This window comes from Monopterus albus, unplaced genomic scaffold, assembly GCF_001952655.1.
Source record: "Monopterus albus unplaced genomic scaffold, M_albus_1.0 scaffold55.1, whole genome shotgun sequence".
NCBI classification, from domain to species: domain Eukaryota; kingdom Metazoa; phylum Chordata; class Actinopteri; order Synbranchiformes; family Synbranchidae; genus Monopterus; species Monopterus albus.
Genome location: NW_018127935.1, coordinates 974,630 through 987,871, shown reverse-complemented (window position 1 = coordinate 987,871; position 13,242 = coordinate 974,630). Strand labels below are relative to the sequence as shown.

Below are 13,242 nucleotides of genomic sequence, written 5' to 3'. Positions count from 1 at the left end.
CCAAACAGTGTGTTTGGGCTTGAAAGAGTGGCAGTAAATAGATGGTAGATATTATCACACTGATTTGTGTACAAGTAGCCATTTTTCTGATGTTTGTTTTTAAGAAGTTATTTGATGATATAAATAAGGGTGTATTTTGGTTGATTTGGCAACTTTGATCACTCCACTTCTTGATGCTACTTGCACAGTATCTGGTTGCAAACACGCTCAATGGCAGCCTCTGTATCTATGATATTTTGGCTTCACCTTTGCATAGTGGAGGGAATTGGTGACGCCATGTAAGTCATGTATATACAGTATGTCAGTGGTATCCACCCACATGTCCCTCACCTGGAGGAAGTAATGGATAAATAAACCACAGCACATTCAGAACTTTAAAGTTTTGTATATATCCCTGAATACAAGATGAGGGTTATTTAATAAAAAGTGTGTTGTGTAGATATTTAGTTGCAAATTGATGAAACATAAGAATCCCTGTACACCATTGTGTTTCAGCAGTTTAGTTTCAATTTATCAATAACTTAGCATGGACTTTGGACTGGCTTAATTAAACATCAACTCATCAAACTGTTATCTGGGTAAATCATTTGACTCAAACCATAAGTGTAGGTACTAGCACAATAGATCAAAAACTAATTATTATTATTATTGATTGCAATCCAAGGCTCCTAAATTGATTGTAAGATGCATGCACTTTGTTATTTTCCCCTGATAATCACCGAGGCATTCTGCTGCCTGTGGGTGCTCGGACTGTGTGTTTCTGAGGTCAGTTAACCCCTGCTGTGACAGCTGGAGTGGATGGGAGGAGGAGTAGAGCTGCAGGAAATAACACAGCAGGAGGGTCTCTCATGCCAATCAACCTACAGCAAAGTGAGAAACATTAGCCAAAAGACTGATGCTTACCAATTTCCCAAGACTATGTGGGTTGATGCTTTTACCCTTCAGAGGAGAGAGTGGTTAATGTGCCTGTAGCTTGAATCATATCATCTCAGTGAAGTTAGCCTTTCATATTCTGAGGCAGTTTAATCCCCATTACTGTGTGTGCTTTGTTTTTCTCCTCTCATATTTGGCAGGGCTGAATCTTTAAGTAAGTGAGAATCTTATTTTCTGCCTGATGTCTGCATTGTTGCTGTCACTATGGCATTTAACGCAGTTACAACATGACTTGACATTCAGGGTCACTTTTCAGAGTACTCCCACTCTGTGCCGGCATGAGCTCTGTAAATATTTTCATTCTCTCCGTCAGCCTGTTGATAGACGAATTCCACTCACTTTCCTAATTAATCACTGAGGAGTGCAGAGGCTGAAACGGGAGGAACTGGATAAGTGGCCACATGGCTGTTGTTGGAAACTGTCCACATCAACACCCTGTGTGCAACCCTATCCTGTCCTCTGCTTATATATACATCTAAACACCTATGTGCACAAGTAAAAATAGCCTTTGGTATTTAACTGTACTGGTGCCAAGGTATTTCTTTATAAATATAATGCAGAAATGTTGACTTAAGAGTTAAAACGCATAAACACCTCTTGTGATAACTCATTAATTATTTTAGTTTTTTCAAGCAAAAACAATGTCACCCGGTTCCAACTTGTAAGGACTGGCTGTGGGTTTCTCTCTTGCTCTCTCTGTTTGGTTTTGGACTGTTATTTGAATAAGATAAGCAATTCTAAAAGACAAAACTTTGATAAAACAGATGACTAAACAAGAAATTAACTGGTAGATTAACTGACAAATGAAAATAATCATTAGTTACAAATTTAATTCCACTTTTATCGGATGTTTTATAAACAGAAAATGATACAATGTACACCGACTGCCCGGGAAACGACATAAAATCAATGTTTTCATCAAATCTTATTAGATTACTTCTTTACTGAGTTAAGTGAAGTTCTAATTGAAAACAGCTTGGATCATTATAGCTTTATCTTTCATTAAGGTGTTATTTTAAAATGCCGGTAATGGTCTGAAACTGAAATAGGCGTTTCGACACATTTGTGGTAAAGGACAAAGTGAAAATTTTCTTAAAATGTATACACACATAAAAATAATAATAATACAAACAAGGGGTGGGCAATATGGAGAAAATCTCTTGACACAGTAAAGAAAATTTAATTTCTCAACATCAGTAAATATACGTATGTACTGTTATATATGATTGAGTATAAATTGTCTAAAATATCTAGAAATTTAATTGACTAATGCTTTTTTAAAATGACATTGTATCTGTAAATACTGTATATTGCAAATAACTGGAAGTCCAATATTTGCATCCCATTGCTGCAAAAAAATATTACAGCTAGTTCATTTGCAATATTGATAACAGTCACTTCATTAAAGTATAGCTCCCTCTGCATAAACACTACACCCAGTAAACCTGATTTCCTGCAGTGACTATTTATTAAGAACATGCTGCTCTGAGATTTAAACTCTTGTTTTAGTTTCTTTCCCAAACACTCATTTATGATATTTAATTGCTTCAATAGCCACAGTTATCACAACAATAAACTGCTGATAGCTTCACATATGGGAAATACAATTCTCTGTTGTAAGATGATGCTGTTTTCTTTAATAAAGATTCATCTGCGTCAGGGGATGGAAGATTTTCCAGACATTTTTTACTGCAAAAAATAAATAACTGGACTTATTAAATAATATATGGACTTTGTTATGAATATATAATTGGGTCCACCTTTACATGGCATATAAATAAACACACATTCATACATGTAATCCATCTTTGACAAGTGGCTGAATCTTTTGTGAAGCCTAAACTACTTCAGACATATTGGTTATTTAAAAGGTATTTATTTCCAGTGACAGTAATAATGATTAATCAAGTTATTGGTACATAAGCCACCTTTCAGTAACTCTGAGTGAGCCATACCTGAAGGAAACAGCTCATCTTGTTTTCATACTTTCCAGCGCCTATGGTATCAAATACAGCAGAATTATGTATCTATGTTTCAGATTTTAAAGGTAATTAAGTTACCTTTGAGAAGGTGTGAGGGAGGGCCACACATTTAGGACTAAAACCATAAATTTGATGGCAATGGGATACACTCGTATATGAAAGTGCATGCTAAACAGACGTCACAGTTAATAGGTTCTCAGTAAACTGTCCATCATGTTTATATCCCTCTGGATGGGCTTTGGGAGATACAGGGAGATATTGCAAATCAGGTTAGCTCTTGCACTGAGTGTGGAGGGGGCCTGCTGTTCCATTTCCCCTGGTTCCATTACCCACTTCTAACAAAGTTATCAATACACTTCTCATTTTTCATTGGATTAAAAGGGCCATACAGATTTGGACACCATGGTACATCAGTCCTCATGTGCACTTGCCCTTGTGCTCAGGTTATCCCACACACGTCTCTCTTTTATACACTTTCCCCTAATACCTGGCAACAGCTGCTACTCATTAGCTTTTTGCCTCTGCCACCTACTTAATTACATCAGAAACAACACTACTGTTTACAGTGAGTCAGAGCCATTTTATGCTATAACAAGGCAGACCATGAGTCTTCAAGACCAATGACAGCTGTGTAAGTCGTTTTTTACAATGTTTGTGTCTGAAGCTTACATTGTGGATTGCCCTTTGACTAACCCCGTTGAAGCAACATGAACAAACCACAACAGTAGAATGAACTGTACCATGTGTGACATGACTGCTGAATGAGTTAATGGTGTATGATATGTTGTTAATTTCTGTAGTCTGTGCTCAGGCGCTTTCCTTTTTAGACTGATAGCAAAAAGCTGATATGTTTTCTTCTTTTCTTCCTTCCTTTGTCATTTGTACTTCCTAAAAGGCTGATTTCATTGTCATATCTTCATTCAAGGAGTTTCAATCAAGGGTTCTGGAAATTATTTAGACTTATTTAGACCATTATTTACATCCTGATATAATTCCTTGTTTAATGACTAGTCAGTGTTATTATTTATGATCTACTTTGTTAAGAGGCAACTTACTGGACTGAGTTTATTTTAACAAAATATGAAACACAGTCAAAATAAAGTCAAGAAAAGGGCTATGTATCAAACTCAATTAGCACCACATTCACATTTCTCTCATCAAATTCTCTGCATTCAAACAAACTTAAAAAATGGCTGTTATTCTTCCTCTCATGGGTCATTTCCCTTACTGTACCACTGCCTCATATTATGTGTAGCATAAGTTATAATCCCCAGGGCAATTTACTTTGAAGGAATGCTCAACTGTGTTTGAGCGACATGTGAGAGACATCTTCCCAGATACTGTAACCCTCAACGACTCAAATTTACTGTAGAGTTTGTTAACATGACCTCTGTATTTAGTCAAGGACATATGTTAAACATTCAGAAGCTGCTTCCCTCCATGGTAAATTTGGGGGCCCTGGCCGTCACTTTTCAATGTTCAGCTTATTTGCAATAGGCAGTTTCCCATGCCTGTTTCTCATATAGGTTGTGCAGTATAATTTGTACCAAGGAAATGGGGTAGGTGCCTCCAGCAAATGGCATGACAAACTGTGAGCTCAAAGATTTAATGAGGATCAATTATTGTATTTTATGTACAGTATATCTTGTAAGACACAAAGTATCTTGTTTAATTTTTTGCCTAAAGCCAAACACATATTACATGGTTTAAATAAAAGGGAGGAAAAGGAAGGGGTTAAAAAAATAATGAGTAGGAGTCAAGAATGGAACTAAGGAAAGAATGAAGGATCTAAGGAAGGAAGAAATTAGGAAGGAATGAAGGAACAGTACAATGCACTTAATTTTCATAACATACATTATTGTGATATTTTATAGTACGACTAAATATTTAAATCACAACATCAGACACTGTGCAGATCTATATTTGCCATGATATACAATACAACATAATATAGTGTAGCACCAGTGAGACCATCTGCTCATGCACACTATAATAAAGAGCACTCTGCTGACGTCATCTAAAGACCTTTGAAGTCTGGCACATGAAAAGGCCTGTACCATTTTTTTAATGCTTCACATCCATTTATTCCACTCACTCCACTGGAGCCTGCTGACCCAGAGGAACAAAGACACCACCAGGCAGTTTCTTAACTGCATGTAGCCAGGCTGTGCCTTTATCTCTGCAGAGGATACTGTATATATTACTATAGCTAATCGACACAAAACCACTGTTCCTAGAGAAAGCAGGGTCTGTACTGGTCGAGAGGTGGGCAGTAGGCATCTAGATCACTTCCAGTCACAGCTGCTACTCTGTTGTGCTTGTTCCCACAGATAAGACTTGTTATTTTCCACAAAGTCTAAAATGTGCCCAGTTCTGTTTGTGTGGCTTATGTGTTCGGGTGCTATGAGGAAAGACGAAACCACAGACTAATCACACAGCTCAGATAATTTGTAATAATGTATTTTCATATTTATTTACATGATACACACACTGCCTATTTGTTAGGTGATTCATTTTCAATTGTCCAAAACAGTGATATTTAATGTTAAAGTGAGATGAAGCAGTTCTGATCTTTTCCACATGATCACTTTATATATGAAGTTTCCATGTGTCATCTCTGCCCAGTGATGGATGCACTGCTGAAAACCTCTTGATACTGATGCTAATACTGGTCTGATTTTCTGAAGAGCTTAGTCACAATAACTTAACTCTTATATTCCTATGAAAATTAGCAAGATGGGTCTCTAATGTTATTGAACAGTTGTTCTTCTGCAATAATTTCAGTGAATTCACTGAGGAATTATTCATTAAAATATATTCTACCGTATCCAAGCATTCAAAAATCACAAAACGTTACTTAGAAAGTAGGGCTTAGTGGAGATCTGCCAGCCTGAAAACAAAAATAAATAAAAGAAATAATGTAAAGCGCGCGCACACACACATACACTCACAAGGATTTTAATATATTTAACTAAAGTGAAGGCTTCACATCAGATTCAGTATGGAGCAAAGCAGACATCAGATTTAAGAAGTGAGATGGATGGGTGCCATCTTGTGGTTTGGATTCTCAATTACATGAAAAGACCTTTTAAATGAAAAGTAATTTGGTGAACTGAACCAATATACACTAATGCAGATTTCCTTGCCCTGAGATAAAACAGGTTTGGTCCATGTTTAATTAGTAATTTACCTTTAAGTAGAATTAACACTTTGCTTGTATTTAATGCCAGGAAGATTGAAGGCATGCAAGATGTAAGCCACATATGAATGTCATGTGAATTACCTTGTGGAATTCAAAAACTATTTAATGAAAGGGAAGGAAGATACAATTTAAAGGGTCAGTTAAATTAAAAAAATTAATGCTATACGTACAACCAAAAAAAGATTTTGTATTTCCATAAGTGGGGTAAAACTATGGAATAATTTAAGTGCGGACATAAAAACAGTAATAGAATTGACGAGTTTAAATGTAAATATAAAGGTATGTGTCAATCAAGATATATGCAAGATCAGGTTTAATGATTAATTAGATGGAACATTGTGGGTGTGGTGTATGAATGTTAACACTTTGTAATAATTCTTTAGTATATTACTTGTGTGGTGTAGAAGAGAATTATCTATGTAGAGATACTGCTTGCAAACCAATGATGGTAAGATGATGTCATGGGGTAGGACTGGATACGTCTGACTTCTTCCTACTCCATTCGAGCATGTACTAGGTATAAGCACATTGATATTGGATTAGCATTTGTTGGATATGTGTAAAATTATGTGTGTTGACATAACTGTCTTTACATGCTTGAAAGAAAAGAATAAATCAAATCAAAATCAAATCAAACTACCAGGACACCCTTCGCTGTTTTCTTTTCTTTTATTAAAAAGATGAATTACATAGAGGCCTTTATCACTGGTGATTCAGACACTCTTTGACTTTATTGTAAGAATTCCCACATTTCCATAGTGAAACGCAGGCTTATCGTCTCCATTTTTGCAATAGACAAAGAGAAGTTACTCTCTCCCACATGTTCATCACATTATACTGAGTTTCCCCCCGAACATTAAACTCATTTCTACTTTTCTGCTTCATGAAATTTGTCTACAACTGGGATTCTTGAAATGATGGTGACACACAAATGACCTCCTCCTTTATGCCTTCAGCTTAAGGTGCTCAGCAATAAAATAGCAACTAAATCACTGGAAGTGTACACAGTGATAACTATTAAGTTTGACCACACCACTGGAGTTCAATTTATGTGTTGTAACATGCAGTTAGCAGCTGAATGTTTGCAGGTCCCATGGTGTGAAGTTAGGGATGCTAACTCTGTGCCTGCACACCAAGCACATCAACTAGCTAGCCTTGGGCAAAGGAAGCAAACATGCTGGAGTATTTGAGTCAGTTTGCATCCCTAATGTTAGAACAAAACGGTAGCCCCGGCGGTAACACTCAACGCTTTACTTGTTTATTTATTTCTGTATTTTTGCCCCCGTCTAATCTCCTGTTCACGAATTAATTACTCAATTAGCATAGCAAATTAGCGAAACAATTATGATGCATGGAAAACTTCCAGCACACACCATCACAGCCAGCCTGGATACAGTTAGTGAAGTGAGGAGAAAAAAATAAAAGAGGAATAAAAGCAGGCAGGGTGGCTTAGAAACTAAAGCCAGAGAATTACAGTTTGTAGCAAAATAAAATGTCTAGCCAAATGAAATGTGATGGTCTCTTTTTAGTGTGAGATGCAATGAACATAGCACTGCAACTGTATTAGATGTGTAAAAAAGTAGCAATGAATTAATTCTTAATGCTTTTTAAAAGGTTGCAGCATGAATGCACAAACAATTACATGCTACTTCTTTCCTACACCACTGCTCCTATATGCACACAGAAATGGAGGTGACAGATGAAGCTACACTAATACATGAAGACTGAGAAAAGAACAGGGTTATTTTAATCCATTTACTTTTACAGGTACAGTAAATGCATTGTGTGTGCTTGAAAATCAATCAGACAGCAGTGTTTATGTCTAAAATTCCATATCCTTCCACTTTGTCTCTGGGTATGTTGTCCTGCGGCTCCTCTGTCTAGTATGACAGACCATCGATAGTGAGGGCTTAGGAGGCAAAAACCTTTTTCTCTCTTCTACAGAACATACTGATAGGCCCTCGCAAGTTTTATCAGGGGTGAAAACATTGCTGCATACTTGCAAACTGGCAAGTCGCATGTACACTGATTCTTAGAAGGAGATTTCGCCAAGATTCAGCAAAGTGTGTTTGCGGTAATAGTTTTGCCACTTTTGTGGAAACTGTAGGCTATTCTTTCTTTTTTACTGGCTCCCAAGAAAAACAATATAAGCTCCATTGTGGGTATAACCTCAATGAACACTGCTGCAACTGCTGCAACTTTTACAGGTGACATGTTAAGTGAGTGGTTAATTTACTATAATTCAAGACTCTACTGGTGTTGTTTGCTTAAGTCTATCATGGAGCTGCTAGACTCTGCCTTCATGACCTTTGCCATACTGTATTTTATTACCTGCACTATTGCTTGGAGAGTACAGCATGCAGGGGGCAGGAGTATCTCCTGTTGTGTGCTACATGTGTGAAAGGACAACTCTGGACAAAGTCTGGACCTGATTCTGCGCACATAATTTAGAGATGATGTGTGAAAACGGCTAAAGACAAAAATAGTGCTTGACGGTTGAACTCTTCTTTGGGAAACAGAAATTGAATTACATTTTTCTGTTCTGCCCATGAGGATGTCACTCAGGTGCATCAGGCAGCGCATAACATTTTGGAATCATTTCTTACTGTGACTCAAAGTCCGAAGTCTAACTAGGAGAAGCCACGATGTTCATCAGACTTGCCTCACACTTATGAAAGATTTTGGATAATTGTGATCCCCACAATTAAATACACACAAAATCCATAATCCATTGAGCCTGATTGTTCACCCAGCAAGCCAATGAGTCCAAGTTACACAAACTCTCAATTACTCAAATATATTGGAAACGAAAAATATTATGTTTTTACTTGTGTGAGTTTGAAGCAGGTGTTGAATGGAGGCATCACAAAGTTTCATTGGCACGATCCCAATGGCATAAGTTCCTTGTGAATATCGTACACCTCATTACGCTCCACTCAGTTTAGGTTCAACGTGTAATTAGTTTAATGAGTGCTGTCCACTGAGAGTACTGTGGAGGGACCCATCTCGTAAGCTAATGTATTTGCATGACAGTATGAGAGATGAGCAGATTGCACATCATAGTCACACAGCGGGATACTCTCCTATGTGTAATAAAGGATCAAAAAGTCACTGATGGTGGAAGTGAGTGGACTAACATTAGGTGCTGTATGTGTGCTCCCTTTTTTAAAAATGGCATTACATTGGTTGGCAAATACTTGCTTTAATTTGTCCAAGTTTTTTCCCCCCTTCTTTCATTTGTCTTTTCCAAGCCTGATGCAATCTGTTCAGTCTTGTCATGTAAATAAAAGCTGCATCCTTGAATAGAGGAAATTAAATTCAAAGCATCCCACTGGCTGCCTGGCAGCTACATCAAATGGCTGAAACAAACCTCTGTTATAATTGCACTGTTGTTGTGTTTTGCTTAAGAGCTTAAAGCCACTACAGGGATAAAAGGCGCTTTGATGGAAGTCAGTGGTCCAAGTGAAGCAAGATAAAGCCAATCAGTAACGTACCAAGTGAGCTACATTCTGCACATTTTGGCACAATGTCCAGCATAATAAAACATTTTCAAAGGCTTTAATGCACTAATATATGATGTGACTGAGGGAAGACAGCTGTAGTATAGATTATACCACACTTCTGTTATCTGCTTGTGCCTTGCAGTCATGCAGTGGCAGACCTTTAAATTCCTGCACAAACACAAGTACCAAAGAGTACAAGAGAGTGTATATTTAATAACTTAAAAGCTCAATTAGAAATTACACAAACAGACTTCTGGTTTGAAAAAAAAACAGGCTGTTACACTTTAATTCAAAGCCCATCTATCTTGTTAAACTGTGTTTGCCACTCGAGATTGCAAATTCAGTGGTCTCCTCGCTGTCTTTTTTTTTTGTTCTGTGAAGAAAGTCAGCAGTCGGAATGTCACCCGTCTTCGCCTGTCAAGGCTGTCACAGCTGGACTCCGCTTGTGAGTTGATTAAAATAGGAGAGTCCATAGCTAATTAAAAAGCTCTTCCCTTTTAATGCGGGAGTGTTAAATAAAGAAGCGGGAGAGGGGATATAAACAGTCTCCTGACAGATCGTTCATTTGCAGAAACTCCAGGCTCCCTGTTGGCTTGAGAGGAGTGTGTGAGGAGAGTGTTGATTTGGAGTAGAAATGCATGTCAAAGGTCACCTCTGTGGAGACATTTCACCGTTCTTTAATTGAGCGTCCATTCCAGGTATCTCCAGTGTGAAAAAAGTGTCCTTCCTGTTTGCGTTTACTCTCTCAGCTCAAAGAACAGGTAAAGTCTTCAACCAGAATTTTGTTTATTTTACGATTGACCCCCATTGCTGCTGCTGCTGCTGGTTAGAAATCCCCCTGGAAGTGGAGATGATGGGGCGGGTAGGGAATGTTTGTAATGAGTTGTTCTGCTGAAATAGTTATTGTACAGTGACACCCTTATGACAACCAGGTGCATTTGACAAAGTTATAAAAAAACATTTTCTAATTGTTCTTAAACCACATTTTGTGATACTACCTTTGTGAAATTTGTGACATGTCATACAGAGGAAAGCACACTCAAACAGAATACTTCAAATGCCTCTTTTCCTATAGATGCTAAATTTGCTTAGCTGGCCGTGAACATCATTTTAAACACTTACAGTAACTCCCACCACCGGCCAAGATCCGAGGGTAATTGGTGGAACCTGAGATTTGAGATTATTATTCAGTCCGTTTCTCACATAAAGTAGAAATGAACCTTTAGTTTGTTATTTTTGCTTGAATAGAAATAAAAGATCTTACATGGAAGAGAATAAATGGTTTATCTTCTAAGCTTTTCAGCCTATTGTGTTGTCCAGGTGATGATGGCCTGCAGGAGACATGCCACGTTGCACACAGTTGTGTAGCTTTGTGTGGCTGGATTCCTACCAGTGGCCCAAAAAAATAAACAGTACATTTTTTAAAGGGAAAACAAAACATGAACATTACTCAGTAAGGATGACAACAGTAAAGAAATATTTTCAGGTCATAAATCACAGTACAGTCATTCCAGCTACAGAACTGTGTGAGAAAGGAAATATTGTTTTGAATGCAAGAAGAAGCAGGCGGCTTGAGGAGCCTGCAGTTGCACGAATAAAGTCGGCCGTACAAAGCAGCAATCCTTGAGAGCGTTTGTGTGGCCCCCAAGTTTTACGACCCTAATTTTTTTTGCATATATTGCCAACATAAATATTGCACTTCCCCATGGGATGCTCCATTGAGGGTTGTTAAGACCAAAGCTCGGCAGCAACAGGTTCAGATACAAAACTTTTACTGCAAGCTTTATGAATTTTTCCCATCAGTGCCTTCTTGATACGGGTTGGTGTGCACAAAGGCGGCATACTGTGTATCCTTAAAAAAGTCAGGATTTCTGTAGTTGATAGGAAATGGATGATTTAAAGTTTATACAGGGGAGAGTACTTAATCTAACCATATAATTCATACCATTAGAACAATGCACTGAAGTGTGAGATATTTCTTGATTCAACCTGAGCCTGAACTTCATTTCTCCACTTACTTCTAAACCGTATCCTGTGCACTTACACTAAAAAGTTGTGTGGTGGGATGATAAATCAGGCTTTTTTGATAATCATGTAACCAGAAATGGATATTTTTGACAGGAGAGTAAAATATGATACTCAGTGCATGAAATAAACAAGAAATATTGTGTCATGAAAGTAGGAAAAAAGCCACGTTTTTGGTAAAAAAAAAAAAAAAAAGATTAATATTGTGCTCTATCAGAAAGATCTTATGCTTAGAGAAAACAGAATATGAGAACCTCAAAGGTTTTGATGCACAACAGGAAAAAAGCAGTTGACTATATCATCATAACCCTTTGGCAACAACACTGTGGTGGGTGATTCAGAAACATGTGCTGCCATTTTATCATGCCGAGGGCCAAGTTTTGGAGCTTTAAACACCCCACCAAGGCTTGATAAATCTGGCTTGAAAAATCTCATTTGCAGAGACTTAGGCATCTGCAACAATATTTATCTTCTTTCCTGTCCAAGGGTAATGGGTTAGGCAGGATGAATGAGGGCAGTCCTCTTGCCTTCAGGTGGAGTGATTTCACACAGGACCCGTAGACAGGCCGCTTATGACGAAGCAAAAGGAAACACATCAACTCCCTCAGTAAACATATCACCATGGTTGAACAATTGGCTATTAGCATAATTAGCCAGCCTGATCTTAGACTTTTGTGTGTCTGTGTGTGTGTGTGTGTTTGGAGGGGGTGGTGTTTTGCTGTTGTTCCACAGCAATTAAACCCATCTAATTTCAAGAAGAACAAACATTCTTTGGTTGCTAGGGGAAAGCTTCGGGCGCAGAAACTTCAGGAAAAATAAAGTCCTTGGTGGCACCAAGTCTTGTCTGATGATGTTTGCTAATTATGCAGCCAAGCACTTCCTGGGAAAAACACAAAAAGTAATAGGCAAAGGTCTGTGCCTGAAGCTTATCAAGAAATAAGCAGGCAACTCTATCTGGATCTGGCCTTTTGTCTCTCATACAAAATGGAGGATGGGAAAATAAAGCGAGCAAGAAAACAACAAATCTAAAGGTCAATTTGCAGTAAAGGACTCTGTCTCAAATGTAATTAACCTTTTGATTTAGGACACTACGTCTTGTAAATAAGCTGGCAATCAATTCATTTGGCTATCATGTGATAGTAATGACTCTCATTAACTGATGTGACCTCCTCTAATCTGCTGCCTCCCAGAATCTTTACCGGGTTTCTTGTCTGGCCTCATGAACTAGCCTCTGGTGACGGCCGATGTGTTCCCACCGATAAAAAGAAGTGTTGCTGTGAAGTCAGTACTTCTCTCATCTTTTTCATTTCTGCCACACTCAATCTCATTGTCTGTGCGTCACTGTCTTTGCTCTTTCTGAGATTGTCTCTTATCTGCAGAAAAACAAATGTCAAACTTAAGCATTCACTGTGTTCTTTAATAGGAAACTGTTGACACATGCATGATCAATCGCATTCATTACAACTACTTCCTATATCGGCTCAGAGATGCCAGTCGTTTCTTTTGTCCTCACTAAGCAAGAAATTGACTGGTAACGAAAACTTTGGTTGTGTAACTTTTTCTATTGCCGAGAAAGTAAATCGGGAAACAAAGTTGG

The 13,242-nt window shown here is 37.9% G+C and overlaps 1 long non-coding RNA gene across 1 annotated transcript; it reads right to left on the bottom strand.

The window, feature by feature from the left end:
* Nucleotides 1-10,746: 10,746 nt before the first annotated feature.
* Nucleotides 10,747-13,013, bottom strand: LOC109961501 (uncharacterized). Its single transcript, XR_002275143.1, has 3 exons — nucleotides 12,845-13,013; nucleotides 10,885-11,006; nucleotides 10,747-10,787 (listed from the first exon to the last, which is right to left on the bottom strand). It is a non-coding gene; the product is annotated as an uncharacterized LOC109961501 (long non-coding RNA).
* Between the last annotated feature and the right edge of the window lie 229 nt (nucleotides 13,014-13,242).